The 15,010-nt window shown below is 55.2% G+C and overlaps 1 protein-coding gene across 1 annotated transcript in view; it reads right to left on the bottom strand.

The window, feature by feature from the left end:
• The window catches only part of LOC138286710 (unconventional myosin-X-like), a 483,148-nt gene that overhangs the window by 104,741 nt on the left and 363,397 nt on the right, over positions 1-15,010 (bottom strand). The window lies entirely within an intron of this gene.

Below are 15,010 nucleotides of genomic sequence, written 5' to 3'. Positions count from 1 at the left end.
CCCTTTACAGTAGAGTCTCACTACTTCCACATGTGCATCAGTGGGACCACCCTTGTACCTTTCCTAGTAGAGAGTCAATACTTCCACACATGCATCAGTGTGACCACCCTTATTCCCTTTCCAGTAGAGTCAATACTTCTACGTATCCTACAGTGGGACCACCCTTTTATCCTTCCCAGTATAGAGTGTATACTTACACACAATTATCAGTGGGACCACCCTTGTACCCTTTCCAATAGAGAGTCAATACCTCCACATGTGCATCAGTGGAACCACCCTTGTACCCTTTCCAGAAGAGAGACAATATTTCCACAAGTGCATCAGTGGGAGCACCCATGAACCTGTTAGAGAGTCAATGCTTCCACACATCCATAAGTGGGACCACCCTTTAACCCATTCCGGTAGAGGCAATACCTCCACATGGGCATCAGTGGGACCACCTTTGTACCCTCTCCATTAGACTCTATACCACCACACCTGCATCAGTGGGACCACACTTCTACCCTTTCCAGTAGAGTCAATACTTCCACACGTGCATCAGCGGGACCACCTTGTACCCTCTCCAGTAGCGTCAATACTTCCATGCGTGCATCAGTTGGACCACCCTTGTACCCTCTCCAGTAGAGTCAATACTGCCACATGCGCATCAGTGGGACCACCCTTGTACCCTTACTAGTAGTGAGTCAGTACTTCCACATGTGTATTAGTGAGACAACCCTTGAACCGTCTCCAATAGAGTATTAATACTTCCACACATGCATCAGTGGGACCACCCTTGTACCCTCTCCAGGAGAGTCAATACCTCCACACGTACATCAGTGGAACCACCTTGGTACCCTCTCAAGTAAAGTCAATACTTCCACACGTCTAACAGTGGGACCACGTTTGTACCCTTCTCCAGTAGGGAGTCAATACTTCCACATGTCCTACAGTGGGACCACCCTTGTAGCCTTTCTAATAGAGAGTCAATACGTCCACACAAACATCAGTAGGACCACCCATGTACCCTTTCCAATAGAGAGTCAATACTTCCTCACGTACATCAGTGGGGCCACCCCTTTACCCTTCCCTGTAGAGAGTCAAAACTTTCACATCCAACACTGGAACCACCCTGGTACCCTTCCCTGTAGAGAGTCAATACTTCCACATGCGCTCGAGTGGGTCCACCCTTGTATCCTCTCCATTAGAGTATTAATACTTGCACACATGCTTCAGCGAGACTACCCTTGTACCCTCTTCTTGCACCTGATTTCTAACACCTCTGCAGTAGAGAGTCAATACATCCAAACATCCATCAGAGGGATCACCCTTATACCCTCTTCAGTAGAGAGTCAATACCTCCACACGTGCATCAGTGGGACCACCCTTGTACCATCCCAGGAGAGAGTCAACAGTCCCACATGTGCATCAGTGGGACCACCCTTGTACCCTTCCTAATAGAGAGTCAATACCTCCACATGTGCATCAGTGGAACCACCCTTGTACCCTCTCCAGTAGAAAGTCAATACTCCCAAACATGCATCAGTGGGACCACCCTTTTACCCTTTCCAGTAGAGAGACAATATTTCCACAAGTGCATCAGTGAAAGCACCCATGAACCTGTTACAGAGTCAATGCTTCCGCACATCCATAAGTGGGACCACCCTTTGACCCTTTCCGGTAGAGTCAATACCTCCACATGTGCATCAGTGGGACCATCTTTGTACCCTCCCCAGTAGACTCTATACCACCACACGTGCATCAGTGGGACCACACTTCTACCCTTTCAAGTAGAGTCAATACTTCCACATGTGCATCAGTGGGACCACCTTTGTATCCTCTCCAGTAGAGTCAATACTTTCACATGTGCATCAGTTGGACCACCCTTGTACCCTCTCCAGTAGAAAGTCAATACTCCCAAACATGCATCAGTGGGACCACCCTTTTACCCTTTCCAGTAGAGAGACAATATTTCCACAAGTGCATCAGTGAGAGCACCCTCGAACCTGTTACAGAGTCAATGCTTCTGCACATCCATAAGTGGGACCACCCTTTTACCCTTTCCGGTAGAGTCAATACCTCCATATGTGCATCAGTGGGACCATCTTTGTACCCTCCCCAGTAGACTCTATACCACCACACGTGCATCAGTGGGACCACACTTCTACCCTTTCCAGTAGAGTCAATACTTCCACACGTGCATCAGTGGGACCACCTTGGTATCCTCTCCAGGAGAGTCAATACTTTCACGTGTGCATCAGTTGGACCACCCTTGTACCCTCTCCAATAGAAAGTCAATACTCCCAAACATGCATCAGTGGGACCACCCTTTTACCCTTTCCAGTAGAGAGACAATATTTCCACAAGTGCATCAGTGAGAGCACCTATGAACCTGTTACAGAGTCAATGCTTCCACCTATCCATAAGTGGGACCACCCTTTTACCCTTTCCGGTAGAGTCAATACCGCCACACGTGCATCAGTGGGACCACCATTGTACCCTCTCCAGTAGAGTCAATACTTCCACATGTGCATCAGTGGGACCACCTTTGTACCCTCTCCAGTCTCCAGTAGAGTCAATACTTTCACGTGTGCATCTGTTGGACCACCCTTGTACCCTCTCCAGTAGAGTCAATACTGCCACATGCGCATCAGTGGGACCACCCTTATACCCTTACCAGTAGTGAGTCAATACTGCCACTTGCCCATCAGTGAGACCGCCCTTGTACCCTTACCAGTGAAGAGGCAATACTTTCAATGTGCATCAGTGGGACCACCCTTGTACCCTTACTAGTAGTGAGTCAATACTTCCACATATGCATCAGTGGGCCCACCCTTGTACCCTTACCAGTAGTGAGTCAATACTTCCACATATGCATCAGTGGGCCCACCCTTGTACCCTTACCAGTAGTGAGTCAATACTTCCAAATATGCATCAGTGGGCCCACCCTTGTACCCTCTCCGGTAGAGTCAATGCCTCCACACGTACATCAGTGGGACTACCCTTGTACCCTCTCAAGTAAAGTTAATACTTCCACACGTCTAACAGTGGGACCACATATGTACCCTCTACAGTAGGGAGTCAATACTTCCACATGTCCTACAGTGGGACCACCCTTGTTACCTATCTAATAGTGAGTCAGTACATCCACACAAACATCAGTGGGACCACCCATATACCCTTTTCAATGGAGACTCAATACTTCCTCAAGTACATCACTGGGGCCACTCCTGTACCCTCCCCTGTAGAGAGTCAATACTTTCACATCCAACACTGGAACCATCCTGGGACCCTTCCCTGTACAGAGTCAATACTTCCACACGCGCAGGAGTGGGACCAACTTTGTATCCTCTCCAGTAGAGTCAATACTTTCACATGTGCATCTGTTGGACCACCATTGTACCTTCTCCAGTAGAGTCAATACTCCCAAACATGCATCAGTGGGACCACCCTTATACCCTTACCAGTAAAGAGGCAATACTTTCAATGTGCATCAGTGGGACCACCCTTGTACCCTTACCAATAGTGAGTCAATACTTCCACATGTGCATCAGTGGGACTACCCTTGTACCCTCTCCAGTCAAGTCAATACTGCCACATGCCCATCATTGGGACCACCCTTGTACCCTTTCCAGTAAAGAGGCAATACTTTCAATGTGCATCAGTGGGACCACCCTTGTACCCTTACCAGTAGTGAGTCAATACTTCCACATGTGCATCAGTGGGACTACACTTGTACCCTCTCCAGTCAAGTCAATACTGCCACATGCCCATCAGTGGGACCACCCTTGTTCCCTTACCAGTAAAGAGGCAATACTTTCAATGTGCATCAGTGGGACCACCCTTGTACCCTTACCAGTAGTGAGTCAATACTTCCACATATGCATCAGTGGGCCCACCCTTGTATCCTCTCCAGTAGAGTCAATGCCTCCACACGTACATCAGTGGGACCACCCTTGTACCCTTACCAGTAAAGAGGCAATACTTTCAATGTGCATCAGTGGGACCACCCTTGTACCCTTACCAGTAGTGAGTCAATACTTCCACATATGCATCAGTGGGCCCACCCTTATACCCTCTCCAGTAGAGTCAATGCCTCCACACGTACATCAGTGGGACCACCCTTGTACCCTCTCAAGTAAAGTCAATACTTCCACACGTCTAACAGTGGGACCACGTTTGTACCCTCTACAGTAGGGAGTCAATACTTCCACATGTCCTACAGTGGGACCACCCTTATTGCCTTTCTAATAGTGAGTCAATACTTCCACACGTCTAACAGTGGTACCACCCATGTACCCTTTTCAATAGAGACTCAATACTTCCTCAAGTACATCACTGGGGCCACCCCGTACCCTCCCCTGTAGAGAGTCAATACTTCCACATGCGCATGAGTGGGTCCACCCCTGTACCCTCTCCAGTAACGTATTAATACTTCCACATGTGCATCAGCGGGACCACCCTTGTACCCTCTCCATTATAATCAATACTTATACACATGCATCACTGGGATCACCCTTGTAACCTCTTGCTGCACCTAATTTCCAACACCTCTGCAGTAGATAGTCAAAAGATTCACACATGCATCAGAGGGATCACCCTTGTACCCTTCCTAGTAGAGAGCCAATACTCCCACACGTGCATCAGTGGGACCACTCTTGTACCCTTTCCAGTAGAGAATCAATACTTGCACTGTAACAGTGGGACCACACATGTACCCTTCTCAGTAGAGAGTCAATACTTCTACACATCCAACAGTGGGACCACCCTTGTACCCTTCCCAGTAGAGAGTCAATACTCCCACACGTCCATTAGTGGGACCACCCATGTACCCTTTCCAGTAGAGAATCAATACTTGCACAGAAACAGTGGGACCACACGTGTACCCTTCCCAGTAGAGAGTCAATACTTCCACACATCCAACAGTGGGACCACCCTTGGACCCTTTCCAGTAGTTAATACTCCATACGTCCTACAGTGGGACCACCCTTGTACCTTTTCCAGTAGAGAGTCAATACTTCCACACATCCAACAGTGGGACCACCCTTGTACCCTTCCCAGTAGAGAGTCAATACTTCCACAAAAACAGTGAGATCACCCTTGGACCCTTCCCAGTAGAGTTAATACTCCATACGTCCTACAGTGGGACCACCCTTGTACCTTTTCCAGTAGAGTCTCAATACTTCCAAACGTGCATCAGTGGGACCACCCTTGTACCCTCTCTAGTAGAGAGTCAATACTTCTTCACCTGCATCAGTGGGACCACCCTTGTACCCTTTCCAATAGAGTGTCAATACTTCCACATGTGTATTAGCGGGACCACCCTGGTACCCTGTCCAGTAGAGTCAATACCTCCACACGTGCATCAGTGGGATCACCCTTGTACCCTGTTCAGTAGAGAGTCAATACTTCTGCACCTACATCAGTGGGACCACCCTGGTACCCTTTCCAATAGTGTGTCAATACTTCCATAGGTGCATCAGTGGGACCACCCTGGTACCCTGTCCAGTAGAGAGTCAATACTTCCACAGGTGCACCAGTGGGACCATCCCATGACACGTTACAGAGTAAGTCACCCCACAGAAGGCCCATCCACGCACCTTTTCGAGTGAAGAGTCGATGCCTCATGCACGCAAGAGGGGGTCCACCCCCCTGACGAGCTGCCCCTGGTCAGTATATGGACCCCGCCCCATGGAGGGTTCAATGCTGGGGCCGTCCATCTGTGTCTGCACGTGCAATGCGGGGTCAATTCCTGGACACGTGTGGTGTGGAGTCAATCCTGGACACGTGCAGTGGTTCTCAGTGAGTGTGCACGTCCATAGCTGGGTCAGTCCCTGGACACGTGCAGTGCGGAGTCCATGCCTGGACACGTGCAGTCACGTACGCACACACACAGTGGTTGTCAGAGAGCGTAAACGTCCATGGCAGGAACAACCCGTGGGACTGTGCAGTGTGGACTCAATGCCCGGACACGTACAATCAATCCCGGGGCACGTGCATTCAAGCCCTGGGCACGTGAAGTGTGGCACCAATCCTTACACACGTGCAGCGGTATATACTTTCATGGCAGGGACAACCCGTAGAAATGTGACGTGCAATCCTCGGTGACCCCCACCCGTGCATGGCACAGTCCCAATATGGAGTCAATCCCGGGGCACGTGCAATCCTCAGTGCACCCACATGTGCATGGCACATTCACAGTCCGGAGTCAATCCTGGGGCACGTGCAGTCCTCCTCAGTGCACCCACACGTGCACGGCACAGTGCGGAGTCAATCCTGGGGCACGTGCAGTCCTCCTCAGTGCCCCCACACGTGCACGGCACAGTGCGGAGTCAATCCCGGGGCACGTGCAATCCTCAGTGCACCCACACGTGCACGCACCGTCCGGAGTCAATCCCGGGGCACGTGCAATCCTCGGTGACCCCACCCGTGCATGGCACAGTCCCAATGTGGAGTCAATCCGGACACGTGCAATCCTCGGTGCACCCACACGTGCACGCACAGTGCGGAGTCAATCCCGGGGCGCGTGCAGTCCTCAGTGCCCGCACGCGGCCTTGTGTGGGTGTGGCCGTGGTAGCTCGGTGTGTTTGTGGCTTGATGTGTCCTGTGGTGAGCGCGCTTCGGGGCGTCTGCACGTGAGTGTGTCGGGTTGTGAGACTGACTGTAAGTGTGTGCGCCTGAGGGTCAGTGTGTGCGTGAATGTGTCAGGCTGTGAGACTGACTGTAAGTGTGTGCGCCTGAGGGTCAGTGTGTGCGTGAATGTGTCAGGCTGTGAGACTGACTGTAAGTGTGTGCGCCTGAGGGTCAGTGTGTGCGTGAATGTGTCAGGCTGTGAGACTGACTGTAAGTGTGTGCGCCTGAGGGTCAGTGTGTGCGTGAATGTGTCAGGCTGTGAGACTGGCTGTAAGTGTGCGTGCCCGAGGGTCAGTGTGTAGGGTGCAGCGTGTGTGGCTGCGAGAGCCAGTTCAAGCCTTGTGTGTGCCAAGCTGTGTGTGTGTGTACGCATCAGACAGCCTGCCTGCAAGTTGTGATTGTGTGCACGAGTGTCAGCGCGGTGTGTGTGTGTCAGGGAGTGTGGTGTGCGTCAGCGTGTTGTGTGTGTCAGAGTGAGGCAAGTAGTGTGCGTGTGTCTGTGTGTCAGTGTGTGTGTCAGTGTTGTGTGTGTGTCAGTGTTGTGTGTGTCAGCCTGTTGTGTGTCTGAGTGAGGAAAGTTGTGTATGTGTTTGTGTCAGTGAGGCAAGTTGTGTGCGTCAGAGTGCTGAGTGTGCGTGTTGTGTGTGCCTCGGCAGGATCCCGGCGCTTCCCCCATCCAGGCAAGAATGTCCGCTCTCCTCCCACCCTCTCCCCAGCGCCTCGGCCGTCCTGCCCTCCCCACCTCCCTGCACACTGTCCCTCCCCCTCTCTTCTCCAGCAGCCACATTCCTTCTATCACAGCCTGGCACCCGCCCACCCTGGCACCACCTTCTGTGTGGCACCGATGCCCTCTGCAGCCCTCATGTCACACGCAGGGCGATAACAAGAGCGCTTTGTAGCGCTTCTCAGTGGTGTGTTAGCGCCGAGGGTCACTGTCTAGCGTCCCCTCAGCAGCAGAGCCTGGTATCTGCCACATCCCAGCTCTGCCACCCCGGGGCCCCCCCTCCGCTATCACTCCTAGAGGCCATTCTCTCCCCATCACAGCTCTGCCAGCCTCAGACCCCTGGTACTCCCCCATCCTGTATCACTACCCCTCCCCCATCACAGCTCTGCCAGCCTCAGGCCCCTGGTACTCACCCATCCTGTATCATTACCCCTCCCCCATCACAGCTCTGCCAGCCTCAGGCCCCTGGTACTCCCCCATCCTGTATCACTACCCCTCCCCCATCACAGCTCTGCCAGCCCCAGGCCCCTGGTACTCACCCATCCTGTATCACTACCCCTCCCCCATCACAGCTCTGCCAGCCTCAGGCCCCTGGTACTCACCCATCCTGTATCATTACCCCTCCCCCATCACAGCTCTGCCAGCCTCAGGCCCCTGGTACTCCCCCATCCTGTATCACTACCCCTCCCCCATCACAGCTCTGCCAGCCCCAGGCCCCTGGTACTCACCCATCCTGTATCACTACCCCTCCCCCATCACAGCTCTGCCAGCCTCAGGCCCCTGGTACTCCCCCATCCTGTATCATTACCCCTCCCCCATCACAGCTCTGCCAGCCTCAGGCCCCTGGTACTCACCCATCCTGTATCACTACCCCTCCCCCATCACAGCTCTGCCAGCCTCAGGCCCCTGGTACTCACCCATCCTGTATCACTACCCCTTCCCCCAGCACAGCTCTGCCAGCCTCAGGCCCCTGGTACTCACCCATCCTGTATCACTACCCCTCCCCCATCACAGCTCTGCCAGCCTCAGGCCCCTGGTACTCACCCATCCTGTAGCACTCCCCCCCCCAGCACAGCTCTGCCAGCCTCAGGCCCCTGGTACTCACCCATCCTGTATCACTACCCCTTCCCCCATCACAGCTCTGCCAGCCTCAGGCCCCTGGTACTCACCCATCCTGTATCACTACCCCTCCCCCATCACAGCTCTGCCAGCCTCAGGCCCCTGGTACTCCCCCATCCTGTATCATTACCCCTCCCCCATCACAGCTCTGCCAGCCTCAGGCCCCTGGTACTCACCCATCCTGTATCACTACCCCTCCCCCATCACAGCTCTGCCAGCCTCAGGCCCCTGGTACTCACCCATCCTGTATCACTACCCCTTCCCCCATCACAGCTCTGCCAGCCTCAGGCCCCTGGTACTCACCCATCCTGTATCACTACCCCTCCCCCATCACAGCTCTGCCAGCCTCAGACCCCTGGTACTCACCCATCCTGTAGCACCCCCCCCCCCCCAGCACAGCTCTGCCAGCCTCAGGCCCCTGGTACTCACCCATCCTGTATCACTACCCCTCCCCCATCACAGCTCTGCCAGCCTCAGGCCCCTGGTACTCACCCATCCTGTATCACTACCCCTCCCCCATCACAGCTCTGCCAGCCTCAGGCCCCTGGTACTCCCCCCATCCTGTATCACTACCCCTCCCCCATCACAGCTCTGCCAGCCTCAGGCCCCTGGTACTCACCATCCTGTATCACTACCCCTCCCCCATCACAGCTCTGCCAGCCTCAGGCCCCTGGTACTCACCCATCCTGTATCACTACCCCTCCCCCAGCACAGCTCTGCCAGCCTCAGGCCCCTGGTACTCATCCATCCTGTATCACTACCCCTCCCCCATCACAGCTCTGCCAGCCTCAGACCCCTGGTACTCACCCATCCTGTAGCACTCCACCCCCCCCCCCCCCCCCCGCCTCCCCCATCACAGCTCTGCCAGCCTCAGGCCCCTGGCACACCCCTGACTCTACCACTGCAAGCCATTCCCATAAGAGCTCTGCCCTCCTCCAGCCCTTCACACCCACCCTGGGCATCACTGCTTCAAACCCTTCTCCACCCAACACCGCTCTGCTGCCTCCTGCCACCGAGCCAACCCCAGACACTCAGGAGGAGGCACCTATCCACCCACCCTCCACCCAGTAACGCATCAATCCATCCCTCCAGCCAGTAACGCATCAATCCACCCCCTCCAGCCAGTAACACACCAGTAACGTATCAATCCACCCCCTCCAGCCAGTAATGCATCAATCTATCCCCTCCAGCCAGTAACGCATCAATCCACCCCCTCCAGCCAGTAACGCATCAATCCACCCCCTCCAGCCAGTAACGCACCAGTAACGTATCAATCCACCCCCTCCAGCCAGTGATGCATCAATCCACCCCCTCCAGCCAGTAATGCATCAATCCATCCCCTCCAGCCAGTAACGCATCAATCCACCCCTCCAGCCGGTAATGCACCAGTAACGTATCAATCCACCCCCTCCAGCCAGTAACGCATCAATCCACCCCCTCCAGCCAGTAACGCATCAATCCACCCCTCCAGCCGGTAATGCACCAGTAACGTATCAATCCACCCCCTCCAGCCAGTAACGCATCAATCCACCCCCTCCAGCCAGTAACGCATCAATCCACCCCCTCCAGCCAGTAACGCATCAATCCACCCCCTCCAGCCAGTAATGCATCAATCCACCCCCTCCAGCCAGTGACGCATCAATCCACCCCCTCCAGCCAGTAACTCGGACCTGTCCTACCCCCTGCCCCCACCCCCCCCCACACACACACACACAGGGGGCCCTTCCTTCCGCTTCCAAACAATCGCACAGGGAAGGTTGATGAATGCACAGGAAATAAGTCACCCCAAAGTCCATCCTCCTCAGGGAAACAAGGCGACCCCCCTACAGTGGAGGAGCACCACAAACTTACCACACGGGCCATGGGGGTGCGGGGGGGGGGGGTGTTTACGTCACCTTCGCACATCAGGCACACGGCAGGTAACAACTTCTCACACCAGAGGGCAGTTAAGAGCTGAACCCCGGCACAGGGAAGGTAAGGACCTCACCCTGCCCTATCACCCCCCACCCCACACACAGGGCAGGTAAGGGGACCTCCCCCCCCCCCGCAAACAGGGCAGGTAAGAAGTGCATCCTACCACGCCGCTCTGAGTGTGCCACGCCGCTCTGAGTGTGCCATGCTGCCTGGGAGTGCCACACTGCTCTGAGTGTGCCACGCTGAGTGTGCCATGCTGCCTGGGAGTGCCACGCCGCTCTGAGTGTGCCATGCTGCCTAGGAGTGCCACACTGCTCTGAGTGTGCCACGCTGAGTGTGCCATGCTGCCTAGGAGTGCCACACTGCTCTGAGTGTGCCACGCTGAGTGTGCCATGCTGCCTGGGAGTGCCACGCCGCTCTGAGTGTGCCACGCTGAGTGTGCCATGCTGCCTAGGAGTGCCACACTGCTCTGAGTGTGCCACGCTGAGTGTGCCATGCTGCCTAGGAGTGCCACACTGCTCTGAGTGTGCCACGCTGAGTGTGCCATGCTGCCTGGGTGTGCCACGCCGCTCTGTGTGCCACGCCGCTCTGAGTGTGCCACGCCGCTCTGTGTGCCACGCCGAGTGTGCCACGCTGCCTGGGAGTGCCACGCTGCTCTGAGTGTGCCACGCTGCTCTGAGTGTGCCACGCTGCTCTGAGTGTGCCACGCTGCTCTGAGTGTGCCACGCTGCTCTGAGTGTGCCTTGCTGAGTGTGCCATGCTGCCTGGGAGTGCCACACTGCTCTGAGTGTGCCTTGCTGCCTGGGAGTGCCACACTGCTCTGAATGTGCCACGCTGCCTGGGAGTGCCAAGCTGCTCTCACTGTTCATGCTGCCTAGGGATGCCACGCTGAGAGCAGCATGGCACCCTTAAGAGCTTGGTACACCCAGCATGACATCACCAGCCAGCATGGCACACTCGGAGCAGCATGGCACACTACTGGAGAAGAGATACCTACACCTTCTCTGCCCCTTTAAACCCTGTGCCCCCCCCCCCCTTAGACTGATGGCATTGAATACCCACACAGCCCCGGCCCTTCCTTCACTGGAGTCCCCACAGCCAGAGCGCCCCCCTCACCCCCGGGCGCGCCACCTTGGAATGAGCTGTATCCAGCTCTGACTCGCCTGTCTCTGAAGGGGGGGGGGGGGTGTATTCTCCCCTGTGCCCCCCCCCCCCACACTTTAGTGTTTCTGATGGGGGTGTGGGCTCGGTCTCTCCAATGTGCCCCCCCTGGTGTTTCCGAAGGGGGTGGGGGCCCTGTCTTCTCCCCTGTGACCCCCCCCCCCTGGTGTTTCTGAAGGGGGTGTGGGCCCTGTCTTCTACCCTGTGTGCCCCCCCCCGGTGTTTCTGGGGGGGGGGGTGTGGGCCCTGTCTTCTCCCCTGTGACCCCCCCCCCCACCTGGTGTTTCTGGAGGGGGGGTGGGCTCTGTCTCTCCCCTGTGACCACCCCCCCCTGGTGTTTTTGAAGGGAGGTGTGGGCTTTGTCTTTTCCCCTGTGGCCCCCCCTTCTGGTGTTTCTGAAGGGGGTGTGGGCCCTGTCTTCTCCCCTGTGACCCCCCCCCCCCCTGGTGTTTCTGAGGGGGGGGTGGGCCCCGTCTTCTCCCCTGTGGGCACCCACCTCGCTCTGCCCAGATGTGGCGGGAGGCTCCAGCAGGGACCGTGCCAGGGTGTGCCCGGGGAGAGGGTGGTCATTGTACCTCCAGCACATGCCTGGGGGTGGCTGGCACATGCCCCCCGTCACGCTGTCCCACGCCTGGGGCTGAAGGCTGATGGTGACCGCCTCACCCTGAACACAATGGCCACTCAGTTGTGTCCACCCGGCATGCTGGGCACAGGGATCAGGGTCAAAGGTCAAGCACGTGATGTCACAGATCATGAGGAGGCCTGGGTCTGGCACTGGGCACGGGGGGGGGGGGGCTGGCAGCATCTTGAGGGAGAAAGAAAGCGGCCTTGTCTCCAGGGCACGGGGTCTGTGTCTGCAGAAGGGCAGCGTTGTCCACAGGGCCCCCTCCGCCCCCCACAGAGGGGCCAGGACAGTGGAGGGCTTGGTTCCCCCCCCCCCCCCCCCCAGCACCTCACCCCCCACCCACACACACAAAACAGAGGGGCCAGGACAGTGGAGGGGCGGCATGGCCCCCCCCCCCACCAGCACCCCCCGCTCAACCCCCCCCCCCCCCACACACACACACACCGAGGGGCCAGGACAGGGGAGGGGCGGCATGGTCCCCCCCCCAGCACCCCCCGCTCAACCCACCCCCCCCCCCCACACACACCGAGGGGCCAGGACAGTGGAGGGACAGACGGCGCTTCATCGCCATCAGCACACCCCTCTGACCGCAGCGAGGTCTGACAACCCCCCCCCCAGAAACCCAACGGAGATCAGGGACAAACATTCACCCCAAAACCCAACTCACAGTATTAGAGCCAAGAGTCACACTTACCAGCACACCCCAAAACCTGCTCACAACTCGAGGGTCGGTAGAGAAACTCCCCAACACAACTCAGACTCACACCCCGAGGGCTCTAAGCCGCACCCTAAAACATCATCACTAGGGCTCTGCAATACAACCCCGAGACTCTAAACTATACCCCTAAACTTAACTCACACCAACAGTCCCATCTCCAACACACCCCAAACACACACCCCCAGGGCTCGGAGCCGCACCCCAAACTAACTCACAGCACTGGGGCAAAGGTCACATTGTCCAACACACCCCAAACTCACAACCAGACCCTAAAACTCAACTCACACCACTGGGGCCAACAGTCACACTGTCCAACACACCCCAACACTGAATGCATCTTTGAGACTCCACACACTACTAATGTCACACCGCGATTTGTAAGATATCAGACCTTCCCAGAGCACTTTGTTAGCCAAGCACCACACTTTAGAACCCCAACACTACACGACTCTGTGCTACCCTAACAACACACTTTATTACTCAAACTTCAGACTCTAGGACCCCCAAACAACAGGCTGACTCTAACAGTACATTGTTAAACCCCCAAACAACACAGTTTACAACCAAGCACCCAACCGGGCTTTACTAACCAAACCACCATCTTTTCTACCAAAGACTGCCCTTCACTGCCCAAACCTGGCTGCTCCGACCAAAACACCACACTGTATGACCTGAAGAATCCCCTTTATCAAACGACCAACTCAACGACCCAAGGAACTCACCACCACACAAACAACCCACGGTACCACGCAAAGAAGCCACTTGAACACACAAGCAACCCACTCCACAATCACTGCCACACAAGCAACTCACCACCACGCAAGCAACCCACGCTACCACGCAAAGAAACCACTTGAACACACAAGCACCCCACTCTACCACGCAAGCAACCCACTCTACCACGCAAGCAACCCACTCTACCACACAAACAACCCACTCCACAATCACTGCCACACAAGCAACTCACCCCATGCAAGCAACCCACCACCACACAAAGAAACCTCTTGAACACACAAGCAGCCCACTCTACCACACAAAGTACCTGACCGCACAAGGACCCTATCTGACTGCACAAGCAACCCACTCAACCACACAAGCAGCCCACTCAGCCACACAAGCAACCCACTGAACCACACAAGCAACCCTCCTTACCGCACAAGCAACCGACCCCACCACACAGATGACCTACTGTAGGGAAGCACCATCTTGCCTGGCATGTTACCCCCATTTTTACATGTATGTAAGTTTGTTTTTGCCTGTCTCACTGGGATCCTGCTAGCCAGGACCCCAGTGCTCATAGTTTGTGGCCTGAATGTGTGTACCTGTGTAGTGACTAACTGTGTCACTGAGGCTCTGCCAATCAGAACCTCAGTGCTCATGCTCTCTCTGCCTTTACATTTGTCACTATAGGCTAGTGACCACTTTTACCAATTTCAATTGGCTTACTGGACCCCCCTTATAATTCCCTAGTATATGGTACCTAGGTACCCAGGGTATTGGGGTTTCAGGAGATCCCTGTGGACTGCAGCATAAGTGGGGCGTCTGTGCCAATTGAAATTGGTAAATGAAGTCACTAGCCTAAAGTGACAAATTTAAAAGCAGAGAGAGCATAAGCACTGAGGTTCTGGTTAGCAGAGCCTCCATGACACAGTCAAGCACTACTGACAACACATACATTAGGCCACAAACTATGAGCACTGGGGTCCTGGCTAGCAGGATCCCAGTGATACAGTAAAAACACACTAACACACACTCACAAACAGGCCAAAAGTGGGGGTAACCATACTAGAAATGGGCTACTTTCTCACACTACAATTCCAATAAGACAAATATCTGAGGACAGTCTTGCCCTCTGGGGCAGCTTGGTGAGTTTTCGCCTATGATTATATATGAGTATTTGTATAGCGTGAGCATAGCCAAAAGTGACTAGTCAGGGGGACCAGCTGCGACCACAAGGGCCCCACCATAAGACCATGAGCCCTAGAAGGACAGTTGTGCTCTTCATAGGGTGAAACATGGGCAACATGGCTTGCACAAATTCAGGGAATTAAATTGGCCTAGGCACTGTACATGACTCCCGCCCAACAGTTGTTGGGGAATGTCCTTTAACCCTTCCCCCTATTTTTTTAAAGGACTT

The sequence above is a fragment of the Pleurodeles waltl genome, chromosome 3_2 (assembly GCF_031143425.1).
Source record: "Pleurodeles waltl isolate 20211129_DDA chromosome 3_2, aPleWal1.hap1.20221129, whole genome shotgun sequence".
Lineage (NCBI taxonomy): Eukaryota > Metazoa > Chordata > Amphibia > Caudata > Salamandridae > Pleurodeles > Pleurodeles waltl.
Note: the sequence above shows the minus strand (reverse complement) of the source record. Positions and strands in the feature narration are given on the sequence as shown.